The sequence below is a fragment of the Pan paniscus genome, chromosome X (genome assembly GCF_029289425.2).
Source record: "Pan paniscus chromosome X, NHGRI_mPanPan1-v2.0_pri, whole genome shotgun sequence".
Classification (NCBI taxonomy): Eukaryota; Metazoa; Chordata; class Mammalia; order Primates; family Hominidae; genus Pan; species Pan paniscus.
The window spans coordinates 47,145,152-47,169,468 of NC_073272.2; the positions used below are offsets into that span (position 1 = coordinate 47,145,152).

Consider the following 24,317-nt stretch of genomic DNA (forward strand, 5'->3'; position numbering starts at 1 on the left):
TGTTTGTGACCCTGGGTACTTGAGATTAGGGAGTGGTGATGACTCTTAACGAGCATGCTGCCTTCAAGCATCTGTTTAACAAAGCACATCTTGCACCACCCTTAAGCCATTTAACCCTGAGTGGACACAGCACATGTTTCAGAGAGCACGGGGTTGGGGGTAAGGTTATAGATTAACAGCATCCCAAGGCAGAAGAATTTTTCTTAGTACAGAACAAAATGGTGTCTCCTATGTCAACTTCTTTCTACACAGACACAGTAACAATCTGATCTCTCTTTCTTTTCCCCACATTTCCCCCTTTTCTTTTCGACAAAATCGCCATCGTCATCATGGTCCGTTCTCAATGAGCTGTTGGGTACACCTCCCAGATGGGGTGGCGGCCGGGCAGAGGGGCCCCTCACTTTCCAGATGTGGCAGCCTGGCAGAGGGGCCCCCCACCCCCCAGAAGGGGTGGCCGGGCGGGGGCGCCCCCCACCTCCCAGACCAGGTGGCTGCTGGGCAGGGGCACTCCCCACCTCCCAGACCGGGCGGCCGGGCGGAGACGCTCCTCACTTCCCAGACGGGGCGGCTGCTGGGTGGAGGGGCTCCTCACTTCTCAGACGAGGTGGCTGGGCAGAGGCGCTCCTCACCTCCCAGACGGGGTGGCGGCCGGGTAGAGGTGCTCCTCACCTCCCAGAGGGGGCGGCCGGGCAGAGGCTCTCCTCACATCCCAGACAGGGCGGCCGGGCAGAGGCACTCCCCACATCCCAGATGATGGGTGGCCAGGCAGAGACGCTCCTCACTTCCTAGATGGGGTGGCGGCTGGGAAGAGGCGCTCCTCATTTCCCAGACTGGGTGGCCGGGCAGAGGGGCTCCTCACATCCCAGACGATGGGCCGCCAGGCAGAGACGCTCCTCACTTCCTAGACGGGGTGGTGGCTGGGCAGAGGCTGCAATCTCAGCACTTTGGGAGGCCAAGGCAGGCGGCTGGGAGGTGGAGGTTGTAGCAGCCGAGATCACGCCACTGCACTCCAGCCTGGGCAACATTGAGCGCTGAGTGAGTGAGACTCCATCTGCAATCCCGGCACCTCGGGAGGCCGAGGGGGGCAGATCACTCGAGGTCAGGAGCTGGAGACCAGCCCGGCCAACATGGCGAAACCCCGTCTCCACCAAAAAATACAAAAACCAGTCAGGCGTGGCAGCGCGTGCCTGCAATCCCAGGCACTCGGCAGGCTGAGGCAGGAGAATCAGGCAGGGAGGTTGCAGTGAGCCGAGATCGCGGCAGCACAGTCTAGCCTCGGCAACAGAGGGAGACCGTGGAAAGCGGGAGATGGAGAGGAGGGAGAGGGGAAGACCGTGGAAAGCAGGAGACGGAGACAAGGGAGAGGGAGAGGGAGAGGGAGCCTCTTATTTGTTCTTATAACCCAGTTGTGGTCTCTTTAAGTTTCTTCATTTGAACTTTCTGAGTTGAATTCTGTTTTCTATTGGGATCCAAACTGATAGGATGATTCCTCTATCTTACAGTACTTTCATTGATAGTACTAGATGTAGAACAGTACTATAGAAATTTAGAGAATGAAGAACAAAAATCTTGATCTTACAACCTCATTGCAGAAATGGGAAAGACATAAATACACACACAGGGATGTTAAGTCCCCAAACCCAATAAACAAGAGAAGAATCAACCCCATATGTACAGAGACAGGTGCAAGATACACACAAGTAGGAAAGTGGGGAAGATAAACATGTTTCTCTGAGCCTCTGTTCCGACCACAGTGTGATTCACAAGTGCTTGCTTGTGCTGTGAGCTCTCCCATAGGGCAAGATCATCATAACACAATGTCACCCCAGGGAGTGCCCACATTTTAGCTTGCTTGTTGCTGGGGAAAAGACTTGCTGCTTTGTGTTTCATTTGATGAAGGTAATGCTTCCTTATCGGAAATTCATTCCATTCTAAGGTACTTTATGTTTTCCTGTTTCTCCAAAGTCTGTCATTTCCTACATGGTGTATATCTGTTTCCCTTTGTCATGGTTTAGAGGAAATACCACATTTCATGAAGATTTCATTTATGAGAAGGAAAAATAGCAGTTTTAATACTGTAAGTATTTTGTTGTTGTTGTTCTCTGAAGCAACGTAGTGAATCTCATGCATGATGGGCCAATGCTCCTCTCTCTGTGACTTCCTGGGGCATGTGCCCATGAACTGGGTGATGAGCCTCTTTGGAGACAGGTATTGTTCTTTCATTTTGTTTTTATACAGTGGGGTGTATATCTTCAGCCACTCGTAGCTTAGTGCATTTTCAGTCTTGTTTTAGCCACTGGGCTAAACTGAAGCACAAAGGGCTCTTCATAATATCTTCCCATTATGGATTTGGGGCAGGGGGGCCTTACAAACACTTTTCTGTGGCTGTGTTTTGGATGGGCCCAGAAAAGCTCATTTCAGTGGTGTCCAGGGATACGTTGTTAGCAATCACTCAAGAAAGCCCACAGGGCAAAAGCTCTTGTAAAGCATTAGGATTTTACTTCTCTTAAATTCTTCAGGTAATATAAATGAGGAGAAACCTCTGGGAAGCCCCAAAGGAGGGCCTCTTGTGTTACTGTAATATACACAAATTTAATTTAACTGCACTTCAGAATTCATTTATTCATTCACTTAACAAAAATATATTAGGCACTTACTATGTGCCTGACACTAAGCAGGGTATGAACAACATTTAAAGTCAAAAAGGAATGGCCTTGGCCTTGGTCCTCAAGAAGTTTATAGCCCTGTGTCTTATCTGTTCACTACCATTTAAAGGCAACCCCAGAAGACAAATAACCTTCTTGGACTTATTTCTTAAGTTGTTCCACTTGTTTTATCACAGGCTATAAAAAGTGGTATTGTACATTGCAATTTTATCTTCTTTATTTTATTTAAACATTACAACTACTCTGTGAAGTCAATCCAGGTAGTATAACATCCTCCATTTTAAAAGTTAGGACTGAGATACTATGTAAGCCCAAAGATTTACCCTGCAGTCACAGTTGAGAGAAGTCAGGCCCTGAACCTCACTTGAGAAAAGCCTTTGCTTTCTCCACTTTACCACTGTCTTGTACCTGGCCTCTGTTACTATTTTCTCGATGTGTTAATCTTGTTCATCACCTAGAAGACTTTAAGCTGCTAAAGGCTCAGTGTCATATATTCTTTGAACTACTCAAAACATTTAACACAATGTTGAGCATATTGTTAATCCATATGGATTGGGTATATTGATTTAGCAAAATTTAAGTTAAACTTTGAGATATGATTGAGAGAACTGACAAGGTAGTTCAAGCTCACCTCTCCAGGACCTACATATTTAAAACAGCATTGGCATTGACTTCTTCCTTTCCAAATGACATTCTTCTGGATGGCTTTAATTTACTGTGGGTCAGGATAATTGGGAGAGGATGAGACCACTACCTGGGAGAGTTAATGGCTGAAGATATTACTCATATTCTTCATTGGAAGTTAATGCATGAGTAATTCTCGAGTGGCTTAACCAGGCCCTAGATTTCACTGGGGAGATTATGATTTTAATTTAACATATCCTGCCATACAGTGTGTGAAATATGCAGCCAGCAGCGATCGCTATGAGATGAAAGCCCAGTTGTGTTTATTTTAAGAGACTTGTGGTTCTTTGCCAAAGCCAACATTCCTGGGCAGTGAATAGACTGAGTGAATCATTCAAAGTAGGTGAGAGGTCACAAGCCTGAAAAAAAAAGAAGAAGAAAGCTGAAAGCTTTTCCTGTCAAATGGCAACCTTTGAAAAGGCATTTATAAAGCAAAATCTATTATGGAAATAGATCTTTTCAAGATGAACCTTCTGCCTGTAAATCCTAAAGAACTCTTCTTTAGCTCCAGATAATTAGCCCTGTTGTTGTTCACCTTTCCTGGAAATCAGGGCAGAGAAATACTCTAGTTCCTATCTCTGGCTCTGGACAATGCCCTCATTAGAGAATAGAACAGTATCCATGTTCTTTTTTTTTTTTTTTTTTTTGAGATGGAGTCTCGCTCTGTCGCCCAGGCTGGAGTGCAGTGGCACGACCTCGGCTCACTGCAAGCTCCGCCTCCCAGGTTCACACCATTCTCCTGCCTCAGCCTCCCGAGTAGCTGGGACTACAGGCACTTGCCACCACACCCGGCTAATTTTTTTTTTTTTTTTTTTGTATTTTTAGTAGAGACAGGGTTTCACTGTGTTAGCCAGGATGGTCTTGATCTCCTGACCTCATGATCCGCCTGCCTCGGCCTCCCAAAGTGCTGAGATTACAGGCGTGAGCCACTGTGCCCGGCCAGTATCCATGTTCTTGAGGGCAGTGTAGACACTTTATTTGTGAGAAGCAGGCTGGCATACTGCCCATGACTTTAATGAGTGTCAGACAAATCTTCATCACCAACACTGGATTCCTTATGTATCAAGCATTATGGAATATCAACAAGGGCCAGGCATGACATTAAAGGCTCAGGATATGACAACTATTTATTAAGCACCTACTGTGTAGCAGGCATCTATTTAATCCTCTCCCATCCAATAATATGGGTATTCTAAATTTCCACTTAACAGATGAGGAAACTGAAGTTTGTGGAAGTGAAGTCACGTAGTTGGTTAGTGATCAAGATAAGATTCAATACTGAGAAGGAAGAAAAGAACCCTTTCTACTACCACCAACTAAAATAGTGGAATAAAAAAGAGTATGCAGTTCATTCTCTGACTATATGAAATGCAACTTCTATCTTTATATGAAAGACAAACAACGAACAAAGCAAATCCTGCCGTTCACTATACCGTAGAACATCAGGATGGAAGATGCATTCTGTGAGCCCAGCCTTAAGAGAAATCAAAAGGAAACAAATCACAAAAGATACACAAAGTTGGGCCTGTGAGTGAACAGGGCCGGAAACTTGAACTCCAGTGACATGACATGCATAGCAGAAATCCATCCCAGTTATCCCTTGAGATATTCCTTGAGATGAAATGCTGGAGTTTCCAGAGGCTCCATTGAAAATACAGGGCCTCTGGAAGGGGAACTCAATAGGCTGTATCAGATTTTCCCTAAATTGTTTCATTTGGTAATTAGTCATCATCTTATGGAGCAGGAAGAACCTGGCTGAGGGCCCAGTGGGATGAATCCCAGTGGGATAGACTGGCGCACCTCACTGAAACTGGGTATGATGAAAGTTCTGGGGCAGGAACAATTTAGGGAAAGCAGTTCCAGGTGGAGGGCAGTCCTTGGGAAGCAGGAAGGCCCCTTCTCAGTGGTGGGGTACAAAGCTCTAGAAGGGAGTCTCAAGTAGAAAGATGGAAGTTAAATTCACCAGAGCTCATTTGTGGGGGCAACAGTGAGGGTGAGCAGTTGGGGAGCATCTTTTAAAGGTTCACATCTGGGCTGTCAATTGAGTTTTGGTGGTGATAGGGTGTGTGGATTGTGTGTTCACGCACATGCAGGTAAAATTTTCTTTTAATGAATATTTTGTCAGAGCCTTCACTTTCCCTTTTATTACCTCTTCAGTGGATACGTTGGGGAACATATACTGGAAGAGGCTTTTGAGAGCTGTGCTTTGTGGGAATATTCTTGGCAAGCCCTGAGTGTAGACACGGCCTCAGCTGATGATTCTCCAGGGAAACCTGGGTGTTCCCTTCATTTTCAGGTGGGGGATTTGGAGACAACACAGACCTCTACATGAAGGACTGATGCATGTGTATGTTCAGGAGGGGGTTGGGGAAACATTTGGGGGTGATTTTCCTCTGGTCCCTTATGGCTTTGGTGGTACCTCCTGTCTTCCTTTGTTTCTCCCCATCTCCCTGACCACTGTCTCCCTAGCCCCCATGCCAGATTGATGGAAGTAGCATCTTTTGTGATTTATTTTCTTTTACCCTTTCCTAAAACCTAGCTGATTGAAGACACTGCCCCAGTCATTTCCAACATACTCTGCTGCCTCTTCAGCCTGTCATGGGCTCTCCTGATTCAGAGCAGAGGTGGATACTGGCAAGGGACAGGCAGCCCCTAGATGAAGGTTGAGCTGATGGTGGCCGCTTTTACATAGTTTGGAGAACAGGTGAGAGAGAGGAGGGCAGCAGTCTCTGGTACAGAGCCCTGGAGGGGACAAAGGAGCAGCAGCCACAGCACAGCCTGTGGGGAGGGAAAAGGAGAGGGGATTGTGAAGCTGAGCATCTAGCTTCTAGCCAACCTATGAACTACAGAGCTGGCTGTAATCAGCTCCATACACACTGCTTCTTCTTAGAGAACACACAAAGCAAAGCATGAATGTAAGTTGATCATATATATAATTATCAATTATGTATTTAGCATTTGTTTATGTATTTAATGAACACACATAGGATTGACTGTATCCTAGGCATTATCCTAAGGGCTTTATAAATAATAACTCATCGAATTCATCACAACTATATGAAGTAGTACTAACATTATCTTCATTTTACAGTTTAGGAAATGAAGGCACAGGTGAGCTAACTTGCTTAAGGTCACACCCTTAGTAAGTGGCAGAGCCAGATACAAACCCCCAAGAATAATGTACTTTGCTACATTACGTCTTTTGCTAGCATGTCAATGAGAAAATGAAGGAAGTGCCTAGCACTAAATATACCATGTAAAAATAATAATTGTCGTTATTATTATTATTAGCTAGTGCTCCACTCCTATAATACTTGCAGATGGCTTAAGCACCTGTGAAGAAACAGTTTAGCAAAGTTCCAGCTCTGGAAGCCTCGGTTCAGTTACTGATTCTACTACTCATTAGCTGTGAGATATTAGACAAGTTACTTAATCTCTCTATGCCTCAGTTTCTTAATATGTAACATGGAAATGATAATAGTCTTTGCCTTGTCGGTTTGTTGTGCATATTAAATAAGGTAATGTTTGTACAGCACTTAGAAAAATGCCTGATACACAGTAAATGCTCAGTAAATACTTGTTCATGTTACCACTGTTTCAACTGAATTAAATTAATTTTCATTTTTCAGAGCTTCTTTTCATTTAGTCAGTCACTTATTTCCAGAGATTTCCTGGTGATGTTGCCTCACATTTATCTGTGGAAATGCCAGTATGTTTTAAGGTTGCAGGTGAGTTACTCCATTTAATTTTGAAGTTGCTGGGGCAGGTATTGTCCCCTTGTAAAGAATGTGGAAACTGAGGCCAGAGAGATGAAATGACTAGATCAAGCCTATATAGCCAGTCATGGTAGGTTTTTGACTAATATTCCAGAGCTCTTTCCAACATATGCACACCCATACCTATCCCCCTACCCACACACAGACACACCCTTGGTCTCCCTAATCTGGTGTCGCCTGACCTAAATTCTTGAATCTCTTGCTGTCCACATTAGTAGAGACCTATTTTCTCCATGTGCTTCTTTGGAAGATGATGAAGAAGTAACCCTCTATAGACTCTGCTCCCTCCTTCTCCCCTTTTCCCTCCATTTCACATTTACAGCTTTAGGGACTCACTAAAGCCTGCTTTCAGGGCTAAGAGCCAGACCATTTCCTATGTGGGATTTTCAGGGAATGATAAAGGTAACAGGACTAGAGACCGCTTTATCATGAATGTTGTTTTTTATGTCAATGCTGAGCCCAAATCACGGACCTCACATTTAATTTTTTAGGCAGTAAGTTTGGACTAAATCCAGAGCTTGGCCTTTTACTTTCAGCACTAAGTAGAAGAGATATGAGGGCTGATGGATTGGAGAGGCCTAGTTGGAGAGTGACTGGAGGGGCTGGACTTGGCCTTGTGCTGCACGGAGATCTGCCTTGAGATCCAACCAAGGACTCTGGGAGGAAAGAGAGGTTTGGGTTTTGGGGATATGCCTGTTGCTTCTAGGAGGGCAATTGGGGTTCCCTTGCATATGGTTCCAGATCAAGTTTCATCTCTTTGGCCACAGGACATTTTCTTAAGCTCCATGGCTGGGTAGTTGCTGCCTGGAGAGGAGGTGCTTGCTATAAGGGCCCCAGCACATGGAAAGTCTGCTGCATTGGTGTCACCCTGTGCTCTCCAACTAGCCCTTGGCCCCTTATGCTGCCCCCATCCCCTGCTTTCTGACCAGAGTCCTCCTCAAAATACAAATCTTCTTATATCCTCACTTGATATAAGAATAACTACTGTTGAATAACTACTGTTATTGAATAACAACAGTATAACTTGAATAACTACTGTTCTCTGGATCTAGCTTTGTGTTTTCTAACCTGGTAAGCCAATTCTCATAGGGCTTTGTGGTCGTCAATGATCATGGATTTGAATGTCACCTTCCTCATGTTAGTCAGAGTTTTCTGGAAGCAAAACCTTACCTGAAAAATTGAAGCTAATGATGGAAATTCAGGCACTGGTATAGACCCCAATGCCTTTCAAATGATTCTACCCAGAATACTTACTCTTCTGCCCACCCATAGAACCAACTCTGAATTCCTATGTAATCAAAGACATAAGCTTTTTTGATGAAAACCCTAGAGAGGTAGTACAATGTGGTGGTTGGATGTTCTCACTCATAAGTGGGAGTTGAACAATGAGAACACATGGACACAGGGAGGGGAACTTCACACACTGGGGCCTGTCGGAGGGTGGGGGCTAAGGGGAGGGAGAGCATTAGGACAAATACCTAATGCATGCGGGGCTTAAAACCTAGATGACGGGTTGATAGGTGCAGCAAACCACCATGGCACATGTATACCTATGTAACAAACCTGCACGTTCTGCACATGTATCCCAGAACTTAAAGTTAAAAAAAAAAAAAAACAAAAACAAAAAACCAAAACAAAACCAAAAAACACAGGTACTCACTAGGAAAAAAAAAGATTAATTATTCTTATGTAAGCTGTCTTTACGTAATAAAGCTAAATAAGTGAAGTGAATCCAGGTGCTACTTAAATTTTAAGGAAACACTTTCAGAAAAAAAAATGTGGTGGTTAAGATTAAGGATCAGGGAAGTGAAATGCATCCCACCTTCATTTACGTTTTTCAACCCATTCTGTCTAGTGTGCGCCACTCCATTCTCCCTGGTCTCCCTGATTATACATTGTTTCCTTCCAGTTTCTTCAGGCTTGACCCCATGGTCAGTGACGGGGACTTGGCACAGGTAGGGAACAATCTCTCTGTGTAGCTTACTAGCAGGCTTCATTGCCTGTGAAGGTGCTCAGTCATAGCCCATGCAGCAACTCTGCATGGTTAGTCTGCTGCTGAAAGGATGCCTGCTTCTGCATCACGATAGAATTTAGTTGTGGTTAAAGATCCCCCCAGTCTTGAGATTCTGTGAACCTTCCTGCCTCCCACCTCTCACCTTCACCAATGACTGGCCCTCCTGAGTGAGGCTGACAATGGAATGTGAGAGGCAGATGCTGAAGTTCCCTCACCCTTCTCTTAAGCACTGTCTGTGGAGATGAGAGGAAGTTCATGATGGAAAGTCACCTCAGCAGTGAGTGGTTTGGGAGTAGTAAGTAGTATTCATTTCAAATGCCAAACTTAATTTGAAAAGGTAGCCTCATAATGAATGTCACTGTGCATGGGAGTGTTCTCAGGGATGACCCCATTTTTCTGGGATGACAGGTGGGAAGAGCCACCCAGGACTTAACAATGACGCTTCTGTGTGACAGACTGGACAGAAATCAAGCATTCTCCTGAGGCCATGACTTTTATGTTTGTCTCATGAAGTCTGAGAGAGGCGGTAGATTGGAAGAGGGGGAGTTACATGCCACAAGCAACAGGGGGCAATCTGTTCAGCGATCAGGGAGAATGGAGTGGCAATAAATCCTTGCCTGAATGCTGCGGACAGGAAAACCATGCCCCAGATGGCAGCATAAACATTCCATTATGCATCAGATGCTTGGCAGAGGACATTGGGGTCCTTGCTTTCTTCCCCAGGCATCAGAACCTTCCCTCTGAGGGCCCACAGACAGAAGATAAGGCCAGATGCCAGGCCCCAAAGGACAGGCAATGAAGCATAGTAAAAAATGGGGGCACTAGGTGAGGATTTTAGGTCTAGTCCACTGTTTACCAACTGTGTGACCTTGGCCTGGTCTTTCAATCTCTCTGAGCCTTTCTGTCTTCATCTAAAAGATTATGATATGATTTCTACTTTGTAGGGATACAGTGATGGCTAGATGAGCATCATAGGTTGTGTTCTGCAGAAGTAGAGCTTGCAGTGATAATTCTGTGCCAATGATTTATTAAGAACGTGCCCCCAGGGGAGATCAGTAAGGCAGTGGGGGAAGTAAGACAGGGGTGAGAAAGAAGCTAAGCAAGTCTCAGCTTCAGCTTGATCCTGCAGGAGAGCTCAACAGGGTACATTATACACTCAATTAACTCAACTTGGAGGGTGTTGGCTTTCCTATTCTAGTCAGTTACCAGCCAAAAGCCTGAAGGTAAGGGGTGGTGGTGAATGTAAACTCCCAGGCATTTCCAGTTCTCCGTATCTGAGGGATGGCTCCAGGTTTGGTGTGGGCTGTTAGAAGCCAAAGGACACTGAAGCTGGGAGAGGAGTTCATAGAAAAAAAATATAAGGAATAAAAGGATATGGACCAGAAACTAAAAATTACAGTATCTTCTACAATGAAAAAAATATTTGTATTGGTCAGGGATTCATCATGGATTACCCAAATCACATGGATCTGCTTTCAACCAGGAACAGAGTACCAGCTCATGCCCCTAGACCTCCATAAGAGAGTAAAATCTTCAACTATCTGTAAGTGATCTCATATTGAAAGCCTGGACCAAAAAAAAGAACATTTAGGGAAGGCTGTCTAAGGGAAAAGCCATTTCTTTCTTCCAGTAAGCACACTGTACTCTGTCCTGGAATGAGACAGAGAATAGACATACTGAATGGTCCATATTAATCCCTTTCAGAATCGCCTTCACTGTGTGGTGCTTCATACTATGAAAGACCAGCAACGAAAGACATCTAGAAACACATCGTATTAAGAAACATTAGGTTTGTTGAGCTAGTTGCCACAAAAGAGAGAATACAGAGGAATCCTAAGGCCCTTGGAAAGAGGGAGGAGGCAGGGGCCCCTCATTGGGATTAGGCTTACTCCAAAAGATTCTCAGGAGGAATTAGGAAGCAGGGACCAATTATGGATTGGACGCTCTCAAGAAGCAGGGGCAATTTTGTGTTTGGGCATCTCAATAGTTTTTATACAGAACAAATAAGGCTGGAGCTGTCACAGGTAAGAGAACAGCAGTCACTCATGTTATTCAGAGAAGGAGAAAGTTTAGTTATTTTTGTGATTACTGGGTGGCTTTATCTTTATCTTGTTCCAAATATGATCATGGAATGGTCTTGTCCCAGCACTGTTTATGTTAGTTGAGAACATCATGGTCTGGCTGCCAGCAGGACCATTTCTCACTCTCTCTGGTTGTTGGCAGGGATGTATTTTATTTCCTTCCTCAATGGCATATACTTTTTTCTCATCAAAGTTAAAAGAAACAGCCCTGCTAGTTCTACAGCAGCAGTACAAATTCTAAGGAGCATGCTAGCCCTTGTGCCACCTGGAATATGGCACAAAATATCCCATAGGAATTTCATTCAAAATTTAATACCAAGAAAAAATATCTACTTAAGGAATGATAGTCTTTCTTCTTCATGATAGCAAGGTCTAGGCAACACATCCTACTGTTTTCTTCTTTGTCTGCCTTTTAGGATGCCCAGAGCCATATTTGAAGCTCCTTTGACCTTTTTGGTTTGCACATATGCAGTCAATTTTCTCCCTGATATTAATTTTCTATTTCTATTTGGCTATTTTTTTGTTGTTGGCTTCTTCAGATCAAACTGGTGAAGGAATGAATAAATTCTGCATTAAGCCATGTTGCACAGCTTGAAGCGAACACAAAATTAGATCGTGCATTAGTTCCCAGTTATTTTATGAATGTAACGTGCCTCTCGTAATTTAAGAGGAGAGCATCTATCTTTTCTTTCTTCAATTTCCTTCCTTCCCATAACATAGCACAAAGAAATGTTAAATAGATGTTATTTGGAAACTTTGTTTTTGATGGAAGATAGTTTGGGGATTCTTGCAGGCAGACAGTAGAGGTCACCATGGAGCTGTGCATGATGGAGCGGCCTCTCATGGACCTGGTAATTTAGCTGGATCGGTCTGAAATTGCATGAGGTTTAATCATTCAATTCAGATGAGTATACTTTTTGCTCTGGTCATTCAACAGACAGCACTTTGTGATGGTTGCCTTCATGTCACTTTGCTAATACAGTTGTTTGGAGGAGAGAAAGCAGCTTTTATATATTGTTTATTGAAAAAAAAATCCATCTTAAGCACTAAGGAACTCTGGGAAAAATGGTTACAAAATGTGTTTACTTAAATATTGTGAAACGAGGATGGAAATTCGCAGTGCAGGGTATTTGTCATCTGCTCATGACTAGCAGATGGCCGCCTCCTCCTCATCCTCCTTTGCGAGCCGAATGACTCACATCTTACAGGGTGTGCAAAATGAAATTTCGAAACTCTCCAGAGTAGAGGTGGCAGTGCCATAACTCCATGCAGGAGGAGTGTGCCAGCCAGATTACTTTGCCAGCCAGCATGCTGCCAAAACTTCACAAAATGTCTCTCATTGGAAAAAAAAATGCGTTTGGATGTCTCTCCACACATGTTCAATCCACCATCTCTGAAAGGATGCAGGGTATATTTCAGGCTGTGGGGAAGCCTGTGTGGGTGAAAGGGAGCAGGTGGTCTGCCGGCCCGGAGCTGGGTAGTAATCATTTCTACCAAGGTGAATCACAGAAGATGGGCTCACCTGTTTTGGCTTGTCAGCCCTAGAATGTTTGCAGGTCTGCCTCCAGCCATCAACAGAGCTGTCATATGCTCCAATAAATAAGAGATTAAATACAGTTTAAAGAGATACAAGTCATTTACGTTCAAAGTTTTTCTTTTTCTCTTTTGTTTAATTAAAAGAAACTCCAGATCTGCTACACCAAAAAATAAAGGCTGTATTACAGGCAATTGTACTTGTTTTAAAAATAGAGCCCTGCCAGTCAGGTGGACTAACAGATAACTTGATTTTTAGCTGCAGATTCTACTTTCCTTCATCTGATAGCTAGTCACCAAAGATTTCTCCCTCATCTCCACCCCCCACCAATGAACTGCACCTCCCAATATTTACACCTTTGTGTAGTATCCTCCTTTTGAAGTCAAAAGAAGTCTTTGAGCTTTCACCTGGGTCTCTTGGAACACGTGCTCTGGAGGAAACCCACTGCCATGTAGGAAGTCTGACTACCCTGAGACCTCTATGTTTTGAGGGAGCCACATGTCACACGAAGAGACTGCATGGAGAGAGAAATTCCTGGCAAGCCCCTAGGTGTTTCAGGCTGTTGAACAAGATGTGACTAAAGAAGCCATCTTCAACATCCAGCCTAGTTGAGTCTTCTGATGACTCCAGCCGCCATCTACTGCAACCACCTGAGAGAACCCAAGAACTACCTAGCTGAGCCCAGTCAACCCATACAACCATGTTAGATAATAATACAGACGGTCCCTGACTTATGGTGGTTTGACTCATGATTTTTCAACTTTAAGATGGGACACAATCATTCACATTCAGTATGCTCTTTGACTTATCTTGGGGCTAAGTCTGAATAAACCCATCATAAGTTTAAAATATTACAAGTCAAAAGTACATTTTCAACTTATAATGGGTTTATCCAGATGTAGCCCCATGGTAAGTCAAGAAGCATCTGTAAATTATTTTAAGCCACTATGACGTTTTCCCCAAAACATAGATAACCTAAACACTGTGACACTTTACACACACACACACACACACACACACACACACACACACATGAGAGAGAGAGAGACAGCGAGAGAGAGATCAAGTGGCTAAACAGTAACTGATTGGCAGATTATGTTAAAACTTAGTAGTTGGAAGCACTTTTGTTGTGGCTTGAACCTCAAATATTTTCTAGGGGACCTTAGACTCTAGTGGTATGATGAACAGAAACTCGTGAGTATATATAACACAGTGAATTTAAAAAATGCTCTTTGGTGATGCATGAGATGGGGGCATACTCTATGAAGCTAAGGAGTAGCAGAGAACCTGGAAGTAATTAAATACAGCAGTACACTTGTCAGCCGTGGGGCCTCCATTCTTTGTTTATGTTGAGTACCTAGCCATCTGAAACATGTAGGTAACTGGAAGATGAGAAAAAAGGTCCTGACAAGTTATTTAGAGTAATGAAGAGAGAATGTTATCAAAAAAGATTAAAGGTTCTGTATTAGGAGAGCCTATCTGAACAATGGTTAAGGAATGGCAGCATGCAAGAATGTTAGTGCCAAAGAGAAAGACACATATTAGTCATTTGTAGGATCGGGTTACAGCCAATGAGAGAGGGAGAAGAAGGGGCACAGAGAGCAAGGGAGTCAAGAGGAACAGACCTAGGATGTATAAATGGTAGCATTTTTAGGTTAAAATCTTTCCAGTCAACCACAACCGTTACATTGAAACAAGCAAAGTTTGGTGTAGCAGAAAGTGTACCAAAACACAAATTGGAAGGTCTTTGTTCAGCTACTAACAGGTAGTATAAACCTGGCAAGTCACTTATCCTCTCCAGGTCTCAAGAAGACATATCATAACTTATAAAGGATTTTACAAAGGCAAAATATTATTGTGAATTATAAGAAAATTAGGAGTTGTACTTTATGAAATCTAAACTTCCTTTCAGCTGTAAAATCTTGTGATCCTAAACCATGAAAACAGAAGACAGTTTTAAATTTTAAAAATTAGATAACTAGGCTTGTAAACTGAAGTATGTATAAAATCTGTTATTGAAATTAGGTAATACATATAGAAAAAAATTTAGGAAAGGGCAAGGATCTTTATTTTATTTCCCAAGCATTTTGAACAATGCCAACACGTGGCAGGCACTAATAAAAATACTTGTAGACTACATTAATAAGCAATTCCTGAAAAACCTAGGGAAAAAGTGACCTAAAAAGTAGTCATATCCACTATGTCTGTCCTTATCTTTTGTTTTTACAAGTTTTTCTCAGTTCTATTGCTTTGGCAGACACTGATAGCCAAATTTCTAAACAATACTTAGTCTTGCTTCTCTTTCTCATTTTAAAAGATAAATAAGGAAGCATATATTTTTCCCGATTAATGTTAATTCCTTAACTTATGATTTTTTATTTAAATGTTTTTAAAGAAAAAATTCAAACACATAAAGTAAATAGAATATCCCTTACCCAGATTCCGTAATTATCCACATTCTACAACTTTAGTTTCATTTATACTTCCACTACTTCTTACTCCCACTGGACTATATGTGATTGTGTTTTAAAGTAGATTTCCCCCCATCTAATAAAACAGAAGCTATTAACTGTTTAGTATTCTGCTTATCTTATCCTAGTGTACTCATTCGTGGTGTTTCAATTTCCCAATTTTTCAGTACATTACAAAGTTGCAAAGAACATCCCCAGGGTGCTATTTTTTCTGACTCTGGATTAAGTAACATTGCAATAATTTTAGAAAGTCTCTCTCTTAATGATTCCTTTGTATCTAGGGTTTCATAGCTCTTCTCTTTAGAAAGGGATTCACAACAGTCAGGGTTCTTGGTTGCAAACATCAGAACTTACTATGGTTGGTTAGGCAGAAAATATGTCTAACATATATTATTAGATGTCTCAATAGAACCTCTTGGAGGAACAGACCAGCCTCAAAGATATATGGGAAGGCACAACACCAAAATGATGCTGCAGGATGGGTCCAGAAAGGATGCCACCATTGTGACCACTGGGCACAGACACCACAAATTGTCCCATTGATCCTGGACATGGATGCTGAACTGCTGCCATCACTGCCCCTGAAAGTCATTGCTTCTGCCATCATTTTCTTTAGAGACTGGTGAGACTCCACAGAGTTTAGAGACTCCACAGTGTCTGTTTCCTCATATTTGTCTCTTTTAAACTCATGTGAGTGCACCTCATTGGCTGAGTCTAATACAAATATTTACACCTTAGCTTCAAGAAAGGCTGGGAAAGTGAGTTTGGGACTCCTGTGTTGGGAAAGCAAAGCTCATAAGGTGAGCCATTCCTCAAACTCAGGTGTTCCAAAGGTCTGGATGGCTGCAAATTATGACATGTGTTTATTAACATATCTTTAAATCTAAAATGATCTTTGAAGGAATTCTTAGACTGTATGAAAGGGAAAACACAGCTGACATTTTTACCTCCATACTATGAACAATTTGTTCATTTCTTCTAAGGTTAAAAAAATTGCAATTCTTTTTTTTTTTTTTAAGATGGAGTTTCACTCTTGTCGCCCAGGCTGGAGTACAATGGCGCGATCTCGGCTCACTGCAACCTCCACCTCCCCAGTTCAAGTGATTCTCCTACCTCAGCCTCCCAAGTAGCTGGGATTACAGGTGCACGCCACCCCACCCAGCTAATTTTTGTATTTTTAGTAGAGACCGGGTTTCACCATGTTGGCCAAGATGTTCTCGATCTCCTGACCTTGTGATCTGCCCGCCTCAGCCTCCCAAAGTGCTGGAATTACAGGCATGAGCCACCATGCTTGGCCAAAAATTGCAATTCTTTTAGTTTTTTTGTTGTTCACCTATACTATTTTACCTTGCTTTAATATCTTTTATCTTCTAGATCCTCTCTAAAACCTTCAAACCTCTCAATCATCTTAGAAGTCTTCCCCATGTAATAGCATTCCCTCTTCTTCTCAGCCTCCCCTGGTCTACCACCTTGTAGTTTTTCCTTTTCTTTTTTCTTTTTTGTATTTTACTTTAAGTTCTGGGATACATGTGCAGAACATGCAGGTTTGTTACATAGGTATGCATGTGCCATGGTGGTTTGCTGCGCCTATCAACCCGTCATCTAGGTTTTAAGCCCCGCATGCATTAGATATTTGTCCTAATGCTCTCCCTCCCCTTGCCCTGCCCCCCCAACCCCCGACAGGCCCCAGCATGTGATGTTCCCCTACCTGTGTCCATGTGTTCTCATTGTTCAACTCCCACTTATGAGTGAGAACATGCATACTACCTTAAAGTTTTTCTAAAATAGTTTTATTCTAAGCCATTCTTTGATGCAATATTTTCTTTGCTCTACAATTTTCTCTGCTCTACAATTTTCTCTCATTTAAAGTATATTTTTCTAAGGCATATATGCTTCCCTTGATAAAGAAGGATGCATCTCAGATGCTACAAAAAGATGATGTTAACTGATATACGCTAACTCACTCTACAGTAGTTTTACAATTGTGGGCATGTTGAGATATTTTTACTAAGTTAGCATAGTGAACCATGTACTTGCTATTAAAAAAGAAGGAAAAAAACAGACTAAGGAGATAAGACATTCGCTCTTGTAGACTTATGAAAATATTGCAGAACATTTGTAATTTATATCAAACCTCTTTAGTTTGCCCTACACTATGCCTTATGTCCCTTTATGCTGCTTACTGAATGAATACGCTCACTCTTTCAAATGAAATTTGGATAATAATTTTAATTTCAAATGATAGACAAAGATCACTTTACCATATGTGAAAAAATATCGAAATGTGTTTATTACACATTATCAGGAGCAATAAAATAAATATACCAAAAGGTCACTCTGGAAAATGATTTTGTGAATAAAATAACATGGCAGGCTTCCCCTGAGAGATATAAAGCATGAAACCACCATGAAAAGATTTATCTCTCAGTTGATTTTCTTCTCTGTATCACTAAAATACCAAACTCAGCTACTTACATAATAATCAGTGTAACAGTCATTTTTAAATGTTTGAATTATCCTCTACTTCCCTTAAGAAATATAATTTAATAGGCAATTCAGTGAAAATATACTATTGAAATGTTTGGACTAAAATCAGCCATGAGCTAAAGTCTGTTTTATACTGTTCAGATTTTTTTGGGGGAGGGGGTGGGGTCTTTGTTTTTCATCAGTGAATGCAAATGAAACATTTAGGAGACAGAGGTCAAACGGAATGTCAATGTGAAATATGAATAAGACCAATTTATTCTGACTAGTAAGCTTCTGAACTTTACTAAAACAGTTTCGTGATAGTAAAGGATTTGAATATTTTGCATTTTTTATTGCTAGTTTGAGAAAAATTATTAAAATATAATGCCTTTCCATCAAAATGTTACACTGAAAAGGCTTATTCTGAAACAAACAAAAAATGAGATTTACAATCTCCAATAGACAGCGAGGGAGATAAAAGAAAAAAAAAAGCAAGAAGAATTTAAAATAAAGATACAGTTTGTATTAGTTTTGTATTGTTGTGGAACAAATTGCCACAAATTTAGCAGCTTAAAACAATACTTATTTATTATATTACAGCTTCCATAAGTCAGGATTCCAGTCACAGCTTAGCTGGATCCTCTCAGAAGGCTACGATCAAGGTGTCAGCCAGACTGAGTTCTCATCAGAGGCTCGACTAGGAGAGGATCTGCTTCCAAGTTCCCTCAGGTTGTTGGAAGGATTCATTTTCTTGTGGCTAAGCTCACAGGAGCTTTCTTCTTCAAGGGCATCAGGAGAGTGGAGAGCAAGTGTACTCAAAGACTTCTATACAAATCATAAGGTAATCACATGAGGGACATACCATCATCTTTGCCATATTCTGTTGGTTACAAACAAGTCACCAGTTCCACCTGCACTCAAGGGGAGGAGATTATACAGGGTGAACATGGGGGCCATCCTAGAATTCTGCCCACTTTACAGTTGAAACAGTATTTTTTAAAATGCCAATGAAATCCAAGATAGACAGTTTATCTTGGATAAACTTTTAGCACCTTTTGATTAACATACCTGTTGGACTTTACAACTGTAAGATTAGTAAGCACAAGATTCCCCAGTATTTCAAGGATTTAAAGGGAACATGGTAAAAAGGTACTCTTTGCTATGCAAAATCTAGCCATCTAGCATTGCTGTGGCCCTGGCCAGTTTGCAGCTCTGGCCAAAAGAGGGCTGCTGAGTCCAGCCCTGTCCACAGTGTATACGGGCACACCTGACTACATCATGCACAGCAATCCTGTTTGTGGCACCACTGATGAATTACCCCTATTCAAGTGAACAGGCATTGAGACCCTAAGGGGACCACAGGGTCTGGTTCATTCACCACAAACACAGTCTTCCTTGAATGTTAGCAATGAGTTTAGTCATCTCATTAGGAGACTTGAACAGAAGTGAAGGTAAACACTACTCATGTCAGAGAAAAATATAACGTGGTAGGTAGTAAGATATGTAAACAAAGGACTACAGTTCTCTGCCTTTTGAAAGCATACCTGTGCTACTTGTCTGAAGTAAAAAAAAAAAAACAGCTGTGCATTATTCTGTATGAAGCATCTTTTGCATGTGTTCATGTGTATAAACAGGATTATGGGTTATGATGTAGGAATTGAGGATAAACTACATTTTATATTTTTTCATATTGTGGAAAGAAGAAATAAACTATACTCCTGTGTTAGCTGGATTCTCTGAGAAGCAGATGCTGAAATTGAATTAGAAGGGCAAAAGGTATATTGGGAAGTAACACCTGTGAGGATGCAGGATTTGGCAAAGAATGTTGTGTCTGCACAACTCTACGTGACCCACAAAAGTCATACATCTGGCCTTTAATTTTTTAAAAGAATCAAGAAGCTCTATGGTTTTATAGTATCTGGCTCTTGTTTGTAATGATTAGAACTATCTCACAGAACCTCAGGGACTTAGGCAAATTCTCAGAGGTTGTCTATGCCAACCCTTCATTGTTAGACAGGGATGCATCAAATCACCCTGAGTGTGGGGAACATTTCCACCTTTGCGATGGCCCAGGTAACTGGTTTTACAAAATCCTTTGTTCAGCTGTTTCACTAAGAGGTTGTAGACATTGGAGTCTTTCTAACTAAATCACGTCTACTCCAGATTAAGAGTAGGATAGTATTCTCTGGTGGCTACTTTCTTTTTGCTAGTCCCTCACATGTTGGGGTTCACTAATATCTTCTTCTCATCTTTCTTATGAGTCTTCCCAAGAACTCATTCACTGCCATGGCTTCAACTTATGCCTCTATAGAGGTGGTTCTCAACCAAGGGCTGTTTTGCCACCCAGGGGACATTTGGCAATGTCTGAAGACATTTTTGGTTGTCATGACTGGAGAATTGGTACCAGCACCTAGAGGAGAAAGCCCAGGGATGCTGCTAAACATCCTACAATGTACAAGACAGTCCCTCACAACAAAGAATCATTCAGCCCATAATGTCAATAGTGCCAAGGTTGAGAAATCCTGCTGTATAGAGACAACTCCCATTTCACATCCTCTGCCCAGGTTTCACTCCCAGGCTCCACATGCCAAGATGAGGAATATTTAATCTATATTCTAAATAGAGTAAAAAGCAAGGTCATCAGATGAAGAGGTGTTGGGAGCAAGACTGGCTTATTCCATTAAGCATAGTAGTCTAAGTGCCTGCTTGGGACCCACAATATTTTCAAGGGCCCATGAAAAATGTTTTAATTTTAATTTCTTTTGAAATCAGGAGGAAAAAATGAATATTGTAACAATGAATATATAATAATAAATCACACTTGGATTGTGTTTGTCTTTATAACAACTTGATGATGAAACATAATTTTTAGTATTTTTTAATAGAGGAAGGGACCCATGAAGGCAGAAGTATCCAGGGCCCACAAAAATCATAATGCAGCCCTTTTAAGGAGGAAGAGGAGGAACAGGAAATTTGGAGTGGATAAAGTGTGAAATATCCTTGTGGGCAGTGGGAAAGTAGTTTGAGGAGAGAAATGTAAGATTTTCTGTAAGACTGCCAGGTAGTATCAAATGCCCATTTGGGGTTGGTATGCATCAACTTATAAGCATACCAATTTGTCTGGTAGTGTAGTTCCCTAGCAAAGTTTAGCTGCATGGGTATGGCACAAAGTGGGCAAATGTTTGAAAATTTCCAGTGCTTACCATTTGGAGTAAGGGAGAGAGAAGCAAAGGAGATAACAGAATTTCCAAGAGAATGTATATGAATTTATATAGTAATGAACTGAGGGAGCTAAGCTGGACAAGAAGTGAAGTCAGAATCAATTGGATCAAAGTGGAAAAGTCAATAATCAATCAGGTTGAAAAATGGTAATCTATGTGTGAGATTTGGGGAAGGTAGCATGTGCTCAAATATGCATTCATCAAGAGCTAGAAAATGTGATAATATAGATGAGTTACTTCGGGAAGACCTTGTCGATTTGTCAGATTTCTTGTTAAAATACGTATTCTTGAAAAGGGAAAAAAACTATGTTCTTTTCAGTTAGCACCTTAGCTTATAGCTAGCTGTAACTGAAATCTAATAAGCAGTAGGACCCTGAACATGAGCCTAGGAAGCAGGCCAATTCAAACAAAGATCCATTTGCCAAAAAATCTACTCAACTTGGAGAATGGCCAGCATGATAAATTGCCAATTGTAGTATTACTGAGTCACCAAACATTGTTTCTGTTTACCAGTATAAAATCTGTAGCAATTTATGTTGAATGAGACAGTTCACCAGCCACTGAAGCTTTTCAAATGTTTTATTTTAGTTAGTATAGATCAGCTTAGGTTTCATTTTTAATTTACTGCAGCCATTTTACCATAGCCCTTTTGCAATAGATTTGTCAGTTCAACTCAATTGAACCTTATTTTCTGTGTGATTCACATTTTAGACATCAAGTACTCTTCAACTGCCTATTGGGAGACAATTTCCACAGCTCTCTCATGTTTCTGCACAACTTGTAAGCAAGACAAGACTCTCTTATCTTCTGGACTCTATTTTCAAGAATACTCATATAGTGAACAGTGTCTTCTTCCTGAGCGAAGGGCATAAATACTACTTTCCATTTTAAAAGATTCAAGTTCCCTAAGCTCGGAATTCTTCTGTAATGCAACCCATTGTGTGTGCAGGTATCACCTGGCATTCTTCCCATTACCCTGTGGGAATTGGAGCTCAGGGAACCTTCATAGAAATTCTGATAGTCTAGCTACTGCTATTTCTATGAGTAATAAATTGTTTCTGACCCAGAAGTCTTGTGTCTTCTGCTGGCACCCATGAAATTATGAGGCTAAATTGTTAGATTACAAGTGAGGTAAAATCTTGGACGCTTCCCAGTTCTTGACACTGACTAAAATACATGCATATTCGTTTTATCAAGTCAGTTTGAAAAAAAATCTATGAATTAAAATAATTACAAAATTCTAAGGACTGAATTTGTAATATATTGGATGAACAAAACCCTCTACCTTGGTTCTGAAATTCTTGATAGTTGAGATATGTGTAACATTTGTAATTTGAAATACACAAGTAATTCTCTATTTAAAAGGTCATATATCCAAAGTATTGAAAAATCTAGAATACATTAAACTTTAGCTATCCATGGTGAAAGGCAGTGGCAAAACAGCTGCAGAAAAGCTGAAACTAGATTCAATTAAATCTTTGTGCCAAAACCAAGTGCACAAAAATCTCCCAAAGCTGTTAAAACTATACAGCTTATTTGCTATAAATTTTATAAATGGTTAAATAAAACAAGTTTTGAAGTAATTTGGTAAATTGACAAATTTTTCACTCATTGATTTGTTGTAGCTAATGAGGGATGGTGGGGAGTGGAGAAGGGTTCAGAGAACTTGGGAAGGATATAAAAATGGAGGTATGTGGGGCAAATGCCCCCAACTACATGTCTTAATCAAGAACACCAGCCTATGGTCAAGGGAATTTTCATATACAGATGAGAGCTAGTCTCACTTGATCTTTCTGCATTAAAACTGTTACAAAGCAACTTCTTTATCAAATGAATACAATCACATTTAGTAGAGGCTCTAGTTAAGACCTGAGGCTATACTGACCTGGGTTAGAGACCTGGCTTTTACATTTTTACCTACTCTCTCTAAGCCTTAATTTCTCAGTTTTAAAAGTGCAGGTAATCATAGCATGTGTTTCCCAAGGATGTTGTAAAGATTAGTGTCAGGATGGCTGAGTGGTGTAAGGCACCAGACCCAAGGATGTTGTAAGGATTAATTGAAATATCCACTTAAATTGCTTAGCATGATACCTGCTATGTAGAAAGTGCTTGATAGCCTTAACAATATATATCATTAAGAAATTTCCTTGGAATGGGAATTTCAAACCACTTTATCAAATATACTTACTTCCTCACTTACTTTTGTGGTTTGGTAGCTTTTTCTTTACACATTTCGGAGGTGGGGAAGCACAGAGATATAGCACTTTCTTTTTTTTTTCTTTGAGACAGAGTCTCGCCCTGTCACCCAGGCTGGAGTGCAGTGGCGCCATCTTGGCTCACTGCAACCTCCGCCTCCCAGGTTCAAACTATTCTCCTGCTTCAGCTTCCTGAGTAGCTGGGACTACAGGTGCACACCACCAAGCCCGGCTAATTTTTGTATTTTTAGTAGAGACGGGGTTTCACCATGTTGGCCAGGATGGTCTCGATCTCCTGACCTCGTGATCCACCCGCCTTGGCCTCCCAAAGTGCTAGGATAACCGGTGTAAGCCACCACACCTGGCCAGATATAGCACTTTCTAAAAGGTCTATAAATCTTTCTAAAGATTAATATTGAGTGGGATCAATGTGTTTTAGGGAATCCAGATACTGCACACCACTTTGCAAATGTTTAGATTTTAGCAGAACAACAAATGGACTTTGCAAAGACTGTCTTTTAATTATTAAACCTCTATTTATTAAAAAGAAATTAGGCCAGGCACAGTGGCTCACGCCTGTAATCCCAGAACTTTGGGAGGCCGAGGTGGGTGGATCACCTGAGGTCAGGAGTTCAAGACCAGCCTGGCCAACATGGTGAGACCACATCTCTACTACAAATACAAAAATTAGTCGGGCATGGTGGCAGGCACCTGCAATCTCAGCTACTTGGGAGGCTGAATGAATTTACAGATAGGAAGGCACACATTATATAAGTTAAAATTCAGTTCAACTATGAGTGACAGAAAACCCTAATGAGTGGTAGCTTAAACATACAATGTTTACTCCCTCAAACAAAATGTCTGCCTGATATGTAGCTGATGTGAGGCTCCATGGTGTCAGGGTCCCAGGTTTCTTTTATCTATGGCTTTGCCATCTTTATCACATGAACTATAATGACTGCTTGAGCTTCTTATGGTCTAAAATGGTTTCTTGAGTTTCCTATCCCCATCCAGTCAGGAAAAAAAAAAAAAAAAAAGGAATGACTGATGAAGCGCTTGCTTTTATTTTAAGAACACTTCCTGCAAGTTGCACATACCAATTCTGTTTGCATTCTTTTGGCCACAACTTACCTACTTGGCCATGCCTAGCTTCAAGAGAAGAGAAATGTAGTCATTATTTTGAGTAGTTATATGTCCAGATGGAAATCA

General features: G+C 41.4%; 1 long non-coding RNA gene across 1 annotated transcript; it reads left to right on the forward strand.

Annotated features, from left to right (window-relative positions):
- The first annotated feature begins 1,821 nt into the window (after positions 1–1,821).
- On the forward strand, positions 1,822–24,317 carry LOC130541162 (uncharacterized). The gene is made up of 4 exons (XR_008955209.1): positions 1,822–1,899; positions 6,980–7,078; positions 18,293–18,533; positions 21,625–24,317. It is a non-coding gene; the product is annotated as an uncharacterized LOC130541162 (long non-coding RNA).